This window comes from Elaeis guineensis, chromosome 12 (assembly GCF_000442705.2).
Source record: "Elaeis guineensis isolate ETL-2024a chromosome 12, EG11, whole genome shotgun sequence".
NCBI classification, from domain to species: domain Eukaryota; kingdom Viridiplantae; phylum Streptophyta; class Magnoliopsida; order Arecales; family Arecaceae; genus Elaeis; species Elaeis guineensis.
Window position 1 is genome coordinate 37,809,030 of NC_026004.2, and position 13,914 is coordinate 37,822,943.

A 13,914-nucleotide genomic window follows, 5' to 3' on the forward strand; every position below is an offset into this window, starting at 1 on the left:
AGCTAATCAGCCTCAGATGACCGTCAAGAGTGGTCATTCTTGAAAAGGCATTGTAGAACAAGATGTCGGTCGAACTTCCATTGTCGACAAGAATGCGACGGACGTCATAATTTGCTATATTCAAAGAAACTACGACCGCATCATTATGAGGGAATTGGACTCCTTGAGTGTCTTCTTTGGTAAAAGTTATGGGCTCTTCAGTCTTTCGTCGCTTGGGGGATACAGCCGGTATGTTGGTCGCTTCCTACCGAGATCCTCACGAGATGGTGTTGGCAGAATCCGTCGGAGGCTGATTGTCCGGCCACTCCATGCTGGCGACCATAGCTGGAGGATGCGAGGCCTGGGAAACCAAAGGTGTGATCGGGGTCCGGGATATGGCTACGGAGGCCGTGGGTACTTGTGTGGATGCTTCGCGAGAAGGCATCAGGCGAGGATCCCACGGGGGAAACAAGGAGTGGGCGTCGGAGGAGGCGATCGGAGGCGGTTCCGTTGAGCGCTCCTTTAAGAACAAGGGTACTGCGGAGGTTCGTCCCCTTCCTCTAGCGCCAATCCTGTTGGTGCAAAAATTCGCTCGCATCGGAGAAGCTGGAGTCGAGGGAGTCGCAGTCACCGTCGGGACCTGCAAAGGAAGTCTAAACCGGAGGTGGGGTTGCTCCGACAAGACACTCCGACGCTCAAGTCAGTTCTTAGCCTCAACAAGAATGGAGTGCTCGAACGGAGAATTTAGCAAAGTTTTGAGGTAAAAAATAAGAGCTTATCGAATAACATATCTGGGGTTCTCCTTTTATAGACGGAGAGGGCAACAGATTGATAGCGACGCCTGTAACCGTCCGGTAGTGGGCCGCCCAGAGTCAGGAGGATTTTATTGCAGAGGGTAGTGGAGTGGGATCGTGGCTATCACCGTGACTCGCCACGTGGAATCAGTTACGGGGAGTGGAGCGGCATCCACTGTCATGACTTGTCAGGGGGTGGTGGAATCGCACGGGATCCGCGGTAGGGAGTGGAGCAGAATCGTGGCCGTTAATATGGCCTGTCAAAGAATAATGGAGTTGCGTATGGTCCACCGCAGGGGGTGGAACAGTGTTGTCCGTTACTGTGGCCTGCCAGGGGGTCTAGATTTGTCGGCCGAAGTTCGGTTGGAGTTGGTAGCGAGGTCTGGTACCCGTAGGAGTTTGGGCGAAGTCTGCTTGCAGTCGGGGTCGTGGGCGGAGTCCGGCTCCCGTAGGAGTCCAGGTGGAGTCTCCCTTGCGGCAGAAGTCGTAGACGGATCTCGGCTCCCGTAGGAGTCCGGGCGAAGTCTTCTTGCAATTAAAATTAAAGGTGAAGTCCGGCTCCCGTAGGAGTCCGGACAAGGCTTACCAGCAGTTGAGGTTGAGGACGGAGCCCGGCTCCCGTAGGAGTCCGGGCGGAGTCTACTTGCGGATGAAGTCCTGGACGGAGCCCGGGTCCCGTAGGAGTCCGGGCGAAGTCTTCCTACAATTAAAGTTAAAGGTGAAGTCTGGCTCCCGTAAGAGTCCGGACAAGGCTTACCAGTAGTTGAGGTCGAGGTCGGAGCCCGACTCCCGTAGGAGTCCGAGCGGAGTCTTCCTCACGGTTGAAGTCGCAGACGGAGCCCGGCACCCGTAGGAGTCCGGGCGAAGTCTTCCTGCAATTAAAGTTAAAGGTGAAGTCTGGCTCCCGTAGGAGTCCGGACAAGGCTTACCAGTAGTTGAGGTCGAGGACGGAGCTCGGCTCCCGTAAGAGTCCGGGCGGAGTCTCCCTCGCGGCAGAAGTCGTGGACGGAGCTCGACTCCCGAAGGAGTTCGGGCGAAGTCTTCTTGTAATTAAAGTTAAAGGTGAAGTCCGGCTCCCGTAGGAGTCCGGACAAGACTTACCAGCAGCTGAGGTCGAGGACGGAGCCTGGCTCCCGTAAGAGTCTGGGTGGAGTCTCCCTCGCGGCAGAAGTCGTGGGTGGAGCTCGGCTCCCGTAGGAGTCCGAGTGAAGTCTTCCTGCAATTAAAGTTAAAGGAAAAGTCCGACTCCTGTAGGAGTCCGGAAAAGGCTTACCAGCAGTTGAGGTTGAGGATGGAGCCCAGTTCCCGTAGGAGTCCGGGCGGAGTCTACTTGCTGTTGAAGTCATGGACGGAGCCCAGCTCCCGTAGGAGTCCGGGCGAAGTCTTCCAGTAATTAAAGTTAAAGGTGAACTCCGGCTCCCGTAGGAGTCCGGACAAGGCTTACCAGCAGTTGAGGTCGAGGATGGAGCCCGGCTCCCGTAAGAGTCCGGGCGGAGTCTCCCTCGCGGCAGAAGTCGTGGACGGAGCGCGGCTCTCGTAGGAGTCCGGGCGAAGTCTTCCTGCAATTAAAGTTAAAGGTGAAGTCCGGCTCCCGTAGGAGTCCGGACAAGGCTTGCCAGCAGTTGAGGTTGAGGACGGAGCCCGGCTCCCGTAGGAGTCCGGGCGGAGTCTACTTGTGGTTGAAGTCGTGGATGGAGCCCGGCTCCCATAGGAGTCCGGGCGAAGTCTTCCTGCAATTAAAGTTAAAGGTGAAGTCCGGCTCCCGTAGGAGTCCGGACAAGGCTTACCAGCAGTTGAGGTTGAAAACTGAGCTCGGCTCCCGTAGGAGTCTGGGTGAAGTCTTCCTGCAATTAAAGTTAAAGGTGAAGTCCGGCTCCCATTGGAGTCCGGACAAGGCTTACCAGCAGTTGAGGTCGAGGATGGAGCCCGGCTCCCGTAGGAGTTCGGGCGGAGTCTTCCTCGCGGTTGAAGTCGCAGACGGAGCCCGACTCCCGTAGGAGTCTGGGCGAAGTCTTCCTGCAATTAAAGTTAAAGGTGAAGTCCGGCTCCCGTAGGAGTCCGGACAAGGCTTACCAGCAGTTGAGGTCGAGGACAGAGCCCGTCTCCCGTAAGAGTCCGGGCGGAGTCTCCCCCACGGCAGAAGTCGTGGATGGATCTCGGCTCCCGTAGGAGTCCGGACGAAGTCTTCCTGCAATTAAAGTTAAAGGTGAAGTCCGGCTCCCGTAGGAGTCCGGACAAGGCTTACCAGTAGTTGAGGTCGAGGACGGACCCCGACTCCCGTAAGAGTCCAGGCGGAGTCTCCATCGCGGCAGAAGTCGTGGACGGAGCTCGGCTCCTGTAGGAGTCCGGGCGAAGTCTTCGTGCAATTAAAGTTAAAGGTGAAGTCCGGCTCCCGTAGGAGTCTGGACAAGGCTTACCAGCAGTTGAGGTTGAGGACAGAGCCCAGCTCCCGTAGGAGTCCGGGCAGAGTCTACTTGCGGTTGAAGTCGTGGACGGAGCCCGGCTCCCGTAGGAGTCCGGGCGAAGTCTTCCTGTAATTAAAGTTAAAGGTGAAGTCTGGCTCCCGTAGGAGTCCGGACAAGGCTTACCAGCAGTTGAGGTCGAGGACGGAGCTCGGCTCCCGTAAGAGTCCGGGCGGAGTCTCCCTCGCTGCAGAAGTCCTGGACGGAGCTCGGCTCCCGTAGGAGTCCGGGCGAAGTCTTCCTGCAATTAAAGTTAAAGGTGAAGTCCGGCTCCCATAGGAGTCCGGACAAGGCTTGCCAGCAGTTGAGGTTGAGGACGGAGCCCGGCTCCCGTAGGAGTCCGGGCGGAGTCCACTTGCGGTTGAAGTCATGGACGGAGCCCGGCTCCAGTAGGAGTCCGGGCGAAGTCTTCCTGCAATTAAAGTTAAGGGTGAAGTCTGGCTCCCGTAGGAGTCCGGACAAGGCTTACCAGCAGTTAAGGTCGAGGATGGAGCCCGGCTCCCGTAAGAGTCTGGGCGGAGTCTCTCTCGCGGCAGAAGTCGTGGACGGAGCTCGGCTCCCGTAGGAGTCCGGGCGAAGTCTTCCTGCAATTAAAGTTAAAGGTAAAGTCTGGCTCCCGTAGGAGTCCGGACATGGCTTAACAGCAGTTGAGGTCGAGGACGGAGCCCAGCTCCCGTAGGAGTCCGGGCGGAGTCTACTTGCGGTTGAAGTCGTGGACGGAGCCCGGCTCCCGTAGGAGTTCGGGCGAAGTCTTCCTGCAATTAAAGTTAAAGGTGAAGTCCGGCTCCCGTAGGAGTCCGGACAAGGCTTACCAGCAGTTGAGGTCGAGGATGGAGCCCGGCTCCCGTAAGAGTCCGGGTGGAGTCTCCCTCGCGGCAGAAGTCATGGACGGAGCTCGGCTCCCGTAGGAGTACGGGCGAAGTCTTCCTGCAATTAAAGTTAAAGGTGAAGTCCGACTCCCGTAGGAGTCTGGACAAGGCTTACCAGCAGTTGAGGTTGAGTACGGAGCCCAGCTCCCGTAGGAGTCCGGGTGGAGTCTACTTGCGGTTGAAGTCGTGGACGGAGCCCGGCTCCCGTAGGAGTCCGGGCGAAGTCTTCCTATAATTAAAATTAAAGGTGAAGTCTGGCTCCCGTAGGAGTCCGGACAAGGCTTGCCAGCAGTTGAGGTTGAGGACGGAGCCCGGCTCCCGTAGGTGTCCGGGCGGAGTCCCCTTGCGGTTGAAGTCGTGGACGGAGCCCGGCTCCCGTAGGAGTCTGGGCGAAGTCTTCCTGCAATTAAAGTTAAAGGTGAAGTCCGGCTCCCGTAGGAGTTCGGACAAGGCTTACCAGCAGTTGAGGTCGAGGACGGAGCCTGGCTCCCGTAAGAGTCCGGGCGGAGTCTCCCTCGCGACAGAAGTCGTGGACGGAGCTCAGCTCCCGTAGGAGTCCGGGCGAAGTCTTCCTACAATTAAAGTTAAAGGTAAAGTCCGACTCCCGTAGGAGTCCGGACATGGCTTACCAGCAGTTGAGGTTGAGGACGGAGCCCAGCTCCCGTAGGAGTCCGGGCGGAGTCTACTTGCGGTTGAAGTCGTGGACAGAGCCCGGCTCCTGTAGGAGTTCGGGCGAAGTCTTCCTGCAATTAAAGTTAAAGGTGAAGTCCGGCTACCGTAGGAGTCCGGACAAGGCTTACCAGCAGTTGAGGTCGAGGATGGAGCCCGGCTCCCGTAAGAGTCCGGGTGGAGTCACCCTCGCGGCAGAAGTCGTGGACGGAGCTCGGCTCCCGTAGGAGTCCGGGCGAAGTCTTCCAGCAATTAAAGGTAAAGGTGAAGTCCGGCTCCCGTAGGAGTCCGGACAAGGCTTGCCAGCAGTTGAGGTTGAGGACGTAGCCCGGCTCCCGTAGGAGTTCGGGCGGAGTCTACTTGCGGTTGAAGTCATGGACGGAGCCCGGCTCCAGTAGGAGTTCGGGCGAAGTCTTCCTGCAATTAAAGTTAAAGGTGAAGTCCAGCTCCCGTAGGAGTCCGGACAAGGCTTACCAGCAGTTGAGGTTGAGGACAGAGCCCGGCTCCCGTAGGAGTCCGGGCGGAGTCTACTTGCGGTTGAAGTTGTGGACGGAGCCGGGCTCCCGTAGGAGTCCGGGCGGAGTCTACTTGCGGTTGAAGTCTTGGACGGAGCCCGGCTCCTGCAATTAAAGTTAAAGGTGAAGTCTGGCTCTTGTAGGAGTCCGGACAAGGCTTACCAGCAGTTGAGGTCGAGGACGGAGTCCGGCTCCCGTAGGAGTCCGGGCGGAGTCTTCCTTGTGGTTGAAGTTGCGGACGGAGCCCGGCTCCCGTAGGTGTCTGGGCGAAGTCTTCCTGCAATTAAAGTTAAAGGTGAAGTTCGGCTCCCCTAGGAGTCCGGACAAGGCTTACCAGTAGTTGAGGTCGAGGATGGAGCCCGACTTTCGTAAGAGTCCGGGCGGCGTCTCCCTCGCGGCAGAAGTCGTGGACGGAGCTCGGCTCCCGTAGGAGTCCGGGCGAAGTCTTCCTGTAATTAAAGTTAAAGGTGAAGTCCGGCTCCCGTAGGAGTCCGGACAAGGCTTACCAGCAGTTGAGGTCGAGGACGGAGCCCGACTCCGATAAGAGTCCGGGCGGAGTCTCCCTCACGGCAGAAGTCATGGACGGAGCTCGGCTCCCGTAGGAGTCCGGGTGAAGTCTTCCTGCAATTAATGTTATAGGTGAAGTCCGGCTCCCATAGGAGTCCGGACAAGGCTTACCAGCAGTTGAGGTTGAGGACGGAGCCCAGCTCCCGTAGGAGTCCGGGGGGAGTCTACTTGCGATTGAAGTCGTGGACGGAGCCCAGCTCCCGTAGGAGTCTGGGCGAAGTCTTCCTGCAATTAAAGTTAAAGGTGAAGTCTGGCTCCCGTAGGAGTCCGGACAAGGCTTGCCAGCAGTTGAGGTCGAGGATGGAGCCCGGCTCCCGTAAGAGTCCGGGCGGAGTCTCCCTCACGGCAGAAGTCGTGGATGGAGCTCGGCTCACATAGGAGTTCGGGCGAAGTCTTCCTGCAATTAAAGTTAAAAGTGAAGTCCGGCTCCCGTAGGAGTCCGGACAAGGCTTGCCAGCAGATGAGGTTGAGGACGGAGCCCGGCTCCCGTAGGAGTCCGGGTGGAGTCTACTTGCGGTTGAAGTCGTGGACGGAGCCCGACTCCCATAGGAGTCCGGGCGAAGTCTTCCTGCAATTAAAGTTAAAGGTGAAGTTCGGCTCCCGTAGGAGTCCGGACAAGGCTTACCAGCAGTTGAGGTCGAGGACGGAGCCTGGCTCTCGTAGGAGTCCGGGCGGAGTCTTCCTCGCGGTTGAAGTCGCAGATGGAGCCTGGCTCCCGTAGGAGTCCGGGCAAAGTCTTCCTGCAATTAAAGTTAAAGGTGAAGTCCGGCTCCCGTAGGAGTCCGGACAAGGCTTACCAGCAGTTGAGGTCGAGGACGGAGCCCGGCTCCCGTAAGAGTCCGGGCGTAGTCTCCCTCGCGGCTGAAGTCGTGGATGGAGCTCAGCTCCCATAGGAGTCTGGGCGAAGTCTTCCTGCAATTAAAGTTAAAGGTGAAGTCCGGTTCCCGTAGGAGTCTGGACAAGGCTTACCAGCAGTTGAGGTCGAGGATGGAGCCCGGCTCCCGTAAGAGTTCGGGCGGAGTCTCCCTCGCGGCAGTAGTCGTGGACGGAGCTCGGCTCCCATAGGAGTTCGGGCGAAGTCTTCCTGCAATTAAAGTTAAAGGTGAAGTCCGGCTCCCGTAGGAGTCCGGACAAGGCTTGACAGCAATTGAGGTCGAGGACGGAGCCCGGCACCCGTAAGAGTCCGGGCAGAGTCTCCCTCATGGCAGAAGTCATGGACGGAGCTCGGCTCCCGTAGGAGTCCGGGCAAAGACTTCCTGCAATTAAAGTTAAAGGTGAAGTCCGGCTCCCGTAGGAGTCCGGACAAGGCTTACTAGCAGTTGAGGTTGAGGACGGAGCTCGGCTCCCGTAGGAGTCCGGGCGGAGTGATGGGGGTTCTCCAATAGTTGTCGGAAGTCGGAAGAGACTCGCGAGGGTCGACCCTGCCAAGAACTTCGATCGAGGGCATTTTATGCCCAACACCCCCCAACTTGAATTTTGCTCGTCCTCGAGTAAAATAGATATATCAGCATTGTGTACCGACTCGGTCTTGAATAAAAAGTTAGGTTAGGCATCCCAAAAGGTAGATGATACTTGGTCAGACTATTAAAGAGATACTTCATTGGATTATCAATTTGACCCAATTAGTGGCTGAGTATTAACTAAAAAAATTTCAAGAGCTTTTCTTTCACCAACTTTCCACTTTACTCTTTAAATCCTCTAACTTAATATGAGAGAGGTTTATTATCTTCTTGCAATTTAGTCCCCTTATTATCCATAATTTTTTTTTTTTAATATTACCCACTTTTTTACGCGAACCACAACACTTACTTAGAAGAAGAGGCCCGATTACTAAGTAGGAAACTAATGTGTTTTTTTTTAATAAAAAGCATAAGAAGAATTTTTGCATACCTCAACCTTTCCGCCCAATCTCTCATGAAGCAGATTCTTTATTGAGATCAGTAAGAAGAGGGTTGTAGAATCACTCCTAAAATTTGATCTAGTCTGAATCCTACCATTCATTGGGTTTTCTTAATAATTTATTCCTCAGCATCTCTAAAATTATCTTGACTGTTAATTATTCATTGATTAGGATGCCTAATTGACTCTTAATCAAAATAACATTCGGATACACAAAATTATTTCTAACGATACTCAAGGATTTGATTAATTTTTTTTCCCCCCAACTTAATCTACATTATCCTCAATGGAGTAGAAAAGCAAAGAAAATAAAAGGAGAGAGTGCACCTGGGATAATTTTGCTTCGAAAGTTGAAGATAGCTTCATTGATTAATAGGCTCTTGTTCTAAATTTCTTCAGCTGCAATAAAGTAAAACTATATATATATATATGAAATCGTTGGGTTGCCTCCCAACAAGCGCTAAGTTTTACGTCTTCAGCCAGACGTCAAGTTTATTATTCATTATAAAGTGGATCACACAGGTAGATGGTGTCGATTCGTTCTTTATGTGCAATTTCATCTACATATGGCTTCAGACATTGGCTGTTTACCTTAAATGTATTGCCATTCCGGAGGTCATGAATTTCAATTGCTCCATGTGGGAATATTTGTGTGACAATGAAAGGTCCATCCCATCAGAATCGAAGTTTATCGAGAAAAAGATGTAACCTGGAATTGAAAAGCCATACCTTTTGATTTAGCTCAAATGATTTTCTAGAGATATATTTATCATGAAATATTTTGGTTCGAGCCTTGTAAATTCATGAACTCTCGTTTGCATCATTGCGAAGTTCTTCCAGTTCATTGATTTGCAACCTTCGATTAGAACCTGCATTCTTCATGTTAAAATTAAACATTCGTATGGCCCAGAGTGCATGATGTTCTAATTCAACCGGTAGATGGCAAGCTTTGCCATAAACTAATCGGTAGGGTGACATACCGATAGGGGTTTTAAAAGTTGTACGATAAGCCCATAATGCATCATCTAAGCGAAGAGACCAATCCTTTCTATCGGGCCTAACTGTCTTTTCTAGGATATGTTTAATCTCCTTATTTGACACCTCTACCTGACCATTAGTTTGGGGGTGATATGGTGTGGCCACTTTGTGTGTAATATTATATTTTTTCATAAGTGCTTCAAAATATTTATTCATAAAATGAGTCCCCCCATCACTAATGATCACCCTTGAGAAGCCAAATCGACTAATGATGTTTCATTGGATAAAACTAGTTACAACTTTATTATCATTAGTCCGTGTAGCTATTGCCTCCACCTATTTTGACACGTAATCAACTGCCACTAGAATATATTCGAATCCAAATGAGGCTGAAAAAGGTCCCATGAAATCAATCCCCCAAACATCGAAGATTTCTACTACTAAAATGGGGGTCAGCGGCATCATATCTTTCTTGGATAAATTTTCTGTTTGCTGACATTGTAGACAACTTCGGCCAAATTCATGTGCATCCTTGAAAAGCGTTGGCCAATAAAACCCACTCTGCAGCACTTTTGCTGCAGTTTTTCTTCCACTAAAATGTCCCCCACATGCCGAAGAATGGCAAAAAGTGAGAATGCTTTGGAATTCACTTTCAAGAACACAACGATGAATAACTTGGTTAGGACAATATTTGAATAGTTCAGATTTCTCCCATAAATAATATTTAATTTATGAAAAAAATCGATCCTTTTTTTGTTTTGTCCAGTGAGAAGGTACTTGTCCTGTTGACAAGTAATTGACAATATGGGCAAACCATGGAAGACGGCTAGAGGAGATTGTGAAAAGTTGTTCGTCAGAAAATTTCTCTTTGACCTCATCTATGCCTATCGTGTGTTCAACTAAGATCCTGAAGATGTGATCAGCTACCACATTCTCGGAACCCTTCTTATCTCAAATTTTCAGATCAAATTCTTGTAAAAGAAGGATCCATCTGATCAAACATGGTTTAGTATCTTTCTTTAAGAGGAGATGTTTCAGAGTCGCATGATCAGAGTAAACTAGAACCTTAGACCCTAACAGATATGAGCAAAATTTTTCAAGGGCAAACACTACTGCTAGTAGCTCTTTTTCTGTTGTGGTGTAGTTTAATTGAGCATCGGAAAGAGTCTTGCTAGCATAATAGATCACATGTGGCTCCTTATTGATTTTTTGGCCTAAGACGGCACCTATTGCAAAGTCAGAGGCATCACACATAATCTCAAATGGAATGGACTAGTCAGGGGATTTTATTATGGGTGCTGTTGTCAGGACTGTTCGTAATGTATTGAATGCTTTCAAACAGTCTTCGTCAAAGATAAATGGTGTATCTTTGGCCAACAGATTGCACAGGGGTCTTGAAATCTTGCTAAAGTCTTTGATGAAGCATCTATAAAATCCGGCATGACCTAAGAAGGATCGTATTTGTCAGACCGAAGTAAGGGGTGGTAGTTTTGAAATGACCTTAATTTTGGCTTTATCTACATCGATCTCTCTTTCAAAAATAATATGTCCTAATATAATTTCTTTCCGCACCATGAAATGGCTGTTTTCCCAACTTAGGACAAGATTTGTCTCCATACACCGTTTAAGAACTTTGGAAAGATTATGGAGACAATCCTCAAAGGTGGTTCCAAACACAGAAAAATCATCCATAAAAACTTTAAAACATTTGTCCACCATATCCAAAAAAATGGCCAGTATGCACTATTGAAATGTAGCGGATGCATTGCAGAGTCCGAATGGCATACACCGAAAAGCAAAGGTGCCATAGGGGCAGGTGAAGGCAGTCTTTTCTTGGTCATTCAAAAATACAGGTACTTGATTGTACCCTGAATAACCATCAAGAAAATAGAAGAAACTTTGTCCTGCTAACCATTCTAAGATTTGGATGATGAAGGGCAATGGAAAATGGTCTTTCCTAGTAACGGCATTTAGTTTTCTATAATCTATGCATACTCGCCATCCAGATGATATGCGGAAGCAGTTCACCTTCTTCGTTCTCAACCACAGTAATACCTGATTTCTTAGGTACTACTTGAGTGGGACTGACCCATTTACTATCGGATATGGGGTAGATGATTCCAGCATCTAACCACTTTACCACCTCTTTCTTTACTACTTCACGCATATTTGGGTTCAATCTTCTCTGTATATCTCGATGGGGTTTGGCATTTGCCTCAAAATGAATATGGTGCATGCAAATGGAGGGGTCAATTCCTTTTAAATCGGCAATGGACCAACTGATAGCCTCTTTGTGTTCCTTCAGAATACCAACCAATTGTGCTTCCTAATTAGGGGTCAAGTCTGATGCAATGATTGCCGGGAGGGTATCATTGGGTCCTAGAAATACATACTTGAGCGTAGCAGGAAGGGGTTTCAATTCTAACGTAGGTGGTGATTCTAAAGATGGGACTATTGGTGTACTGGCTAATGTGGGCAATGGCTCATACTTGATTGTCTATGGAGGAGTGGTTTTATCGTGTGGTGTATCCAACAAGGTGTTAACTTCTTTCATATATCCCTTAAAGTCATACATTCCAAAAATGAGCCAAGCAAGTATCTAAGGGATCTGGTGCTAGAATTGTGGGTGTTGCATCTTCTATAATGTCTTCTAGTGTATCTACTTCGAAGCAACTATCCATTGATGATCCTTGGGAGGCACCAAACACATTCAGTCTCAATTTCTTATTCCCAAATGATACGTCCATGACTCCTGTCCTACAATTAATGCATGCATTTGCCGTAGCTAGGAAGGGTCATCCTAAGATAATGGAAATTTATCTTGGGTTGCCACTTAGTTCCATGTCGAGAACCAAAAAATCAACTAAAAAGTAAAACTCATCTACCTTGACCAAGACATCCTCAAGCATTCCACGTGGTTTCTTAATTGATCTGTCGGCTAACTGCAGTGTGACTGATGTGGGTTTCAGTTGTCCGAATTCAAAAAGTTCATACACCGAACTAGATAAAAGATTCACACTTGCCCCTAAGTCCAGAAGAGCTTTTTCAATGTGATAATCTCCTATAACACAGGAAATGATGGGGGCTCCTGGATCCTTAAGTTTTGGAGGAGTGGCATGCTGGAAGACAGAACTAGCCTGTTCAGTGAGGCATACTTTCTTTGAGATTTGTGATCTAGATTTATGTTTTTGGGTGCACAAATCCTTCAAAAATTTGGCATAAGCAGGTACCTATTTGATTGCATCTAGAAGGGGAAGATTAATTTGGACTTGCTTAAACAATTTTAATATCTCATCGAGTTTTCCTTCCTTCTTATCTGCAGGAATAGGGACTTTCAAGGCATCCAGAAATGGGACTTTAGGCAAATAAGATGATTCCGATATAGTTGGTTCATTCTCTATTTTAAGGACCTCCTTGTTCTTGGGTGATTTGGCTTTGGTTAGAGGTTTAGGGTCGGTCTCATTGGTTTTACTAGTATGTTCAATGACCTTCTCACTTCTCAAAGTCATGATTGATTTGGCGTGTTCAGAAAAAGCTTCTGGGGTATTAGAGCTCTCAATCACAAATTGCCCTCTTGGGTTGCTCTTGGATTGACTAGGTAATTTGTTTCCTTCCCTCCTATTGAATGCAGTCGCTAGTTGACCTATTTGGGTCTCTAGCTTAACAATGGATTGTGTGTAGGAGTTAAGGGTCTGAGTGTTGACTTCTAATCATTCTAGTACTTTCAAAATTTTTTCCTCAAAAGCTGAGCTATGACCAGTAGTAGACGGTTGAAGAGCATTTTGAAATTGATGGTATGGTCCATGCCTATATGTTGGGTCCTGATATTGAGGTCGAGGTGCGGCAAGGCCAACCACTGGTTGTGGTCTCCAGAAAAAATTTAGATGGTTTCTCCAGCCAGGGTTATAAGTGTTCGAATATGGATCGTTTCCTGATCTGCGAGCTTGTTGGACTTAAGCTTGCTAAACCTGCTCGTGCATAAACTCAGAAAATTGAGGTGCGGCTGGACATTCACTAACAAAATGATTTGGACTTGCACACAATGCACAAACTTCTTGGATTGGGTTAGGTGGAATCGGGGATTGTCCAGTATTTAGAAGATGGTCTAATTTTTGAGATAGTTTATCTACCTTACTATGGATATCTATGACGTTTCCCATCTGATAAATTTCACTTTTTTTTTGTTGAGGCATGGGTTGTTCTCTAGAGGTGGCAGACATATGATGTAGGAAATTCTCACTAAGTATTTTAAAGAGCTGCCAGGCTTCATCCTCACTCTTTAGCATGAATGTCCCACCACATGATGCATCAACCATTTATCGATGTTTCTCCGATAGCCCATCATAAAAATACCGACAAAGTTGCCATTTAGGGATAGCATGGTGTGGACATTTACGAATGAGGTCCCTTAACCTTTCCCATGTCTCATAAAAAAGTTCACCCTCCAATTGGGAAAAACTAGTGATAGCTTTTCTAATTTGATTTATTTTTCCAATTGAAAAGTATTTCTTGAAAAATTCTCTCTGAAGATGATCCTAGGTTGAAATGGTTATAGAGTCTAAGGAGTTTAACCAATGCTTAGCTTTGTCCTTAAGTGAGAAAGGGAACAGTTTCAACCTAAGGGCATCATCTGAGAAGTTTTGGATTTTTACTGTGGTACAAATTTTAAAAAATTCATCCAAGTGTTTGTATGGGTCTTTGTTACTAAGTCCATAGAACGATGGCAACATTTGAATAATGCTAGACTTAATCTCATATTGGGTAGCTTCTACTGGAGGTGCTTGAATACATGGAGAGTAGGTATACGAGGATGGAGTAAAATATTCTCTCAATGAGCGTGGAGGATTAGCCTCACCAGGTGCAGCCATGTTTCTAACTCGAATAGTCCTAAGAGTCATTTCTAATTCTTCGTCTAATGGTTGCAAGTCGGATTTTAGTGATCGTCGACCTAACATGCAACTAAAAGGTCTATGTAGGACTATCCTAGTCTGTTAAGGATTATTTTTTTTTCATTAAGAGGAGAAGAGAAGAGAGAAAAGAGTTCTAAAGAAGAGATCCTAAGAAGTCCTAAAATTGATAAAAGAATTAGTTGTGGTTAGATTTTAATTACAATCAAGTTAGCACGTAGTGGACTCTCTATCCTAAAGTTATCCTAGTTTTAGACAGCTCCTAATTGTAGTTA

At 48.5% G+C, this 13,914-nt stretch overlaps 1 non-coding gene across 1 annotated transcript; it reads left to right on the top strand.

The window, feature by feature from the left end:
- Nucleotides 1–13,106: 13,106 nt before the first annotated feature.
- Nucleotides 13,107–13,212, top strand: LOC140853036 (small nucleolar RNA R71). The gene has a single exon (XR_012136114.1). It is a non-coding gene; the product is annotated as a small nucleolar RNA R71 (small nucleolar RNA).
- The last annotated feature ends 702 nt before the right edge of the window (nt 13,213–13,914 follow it).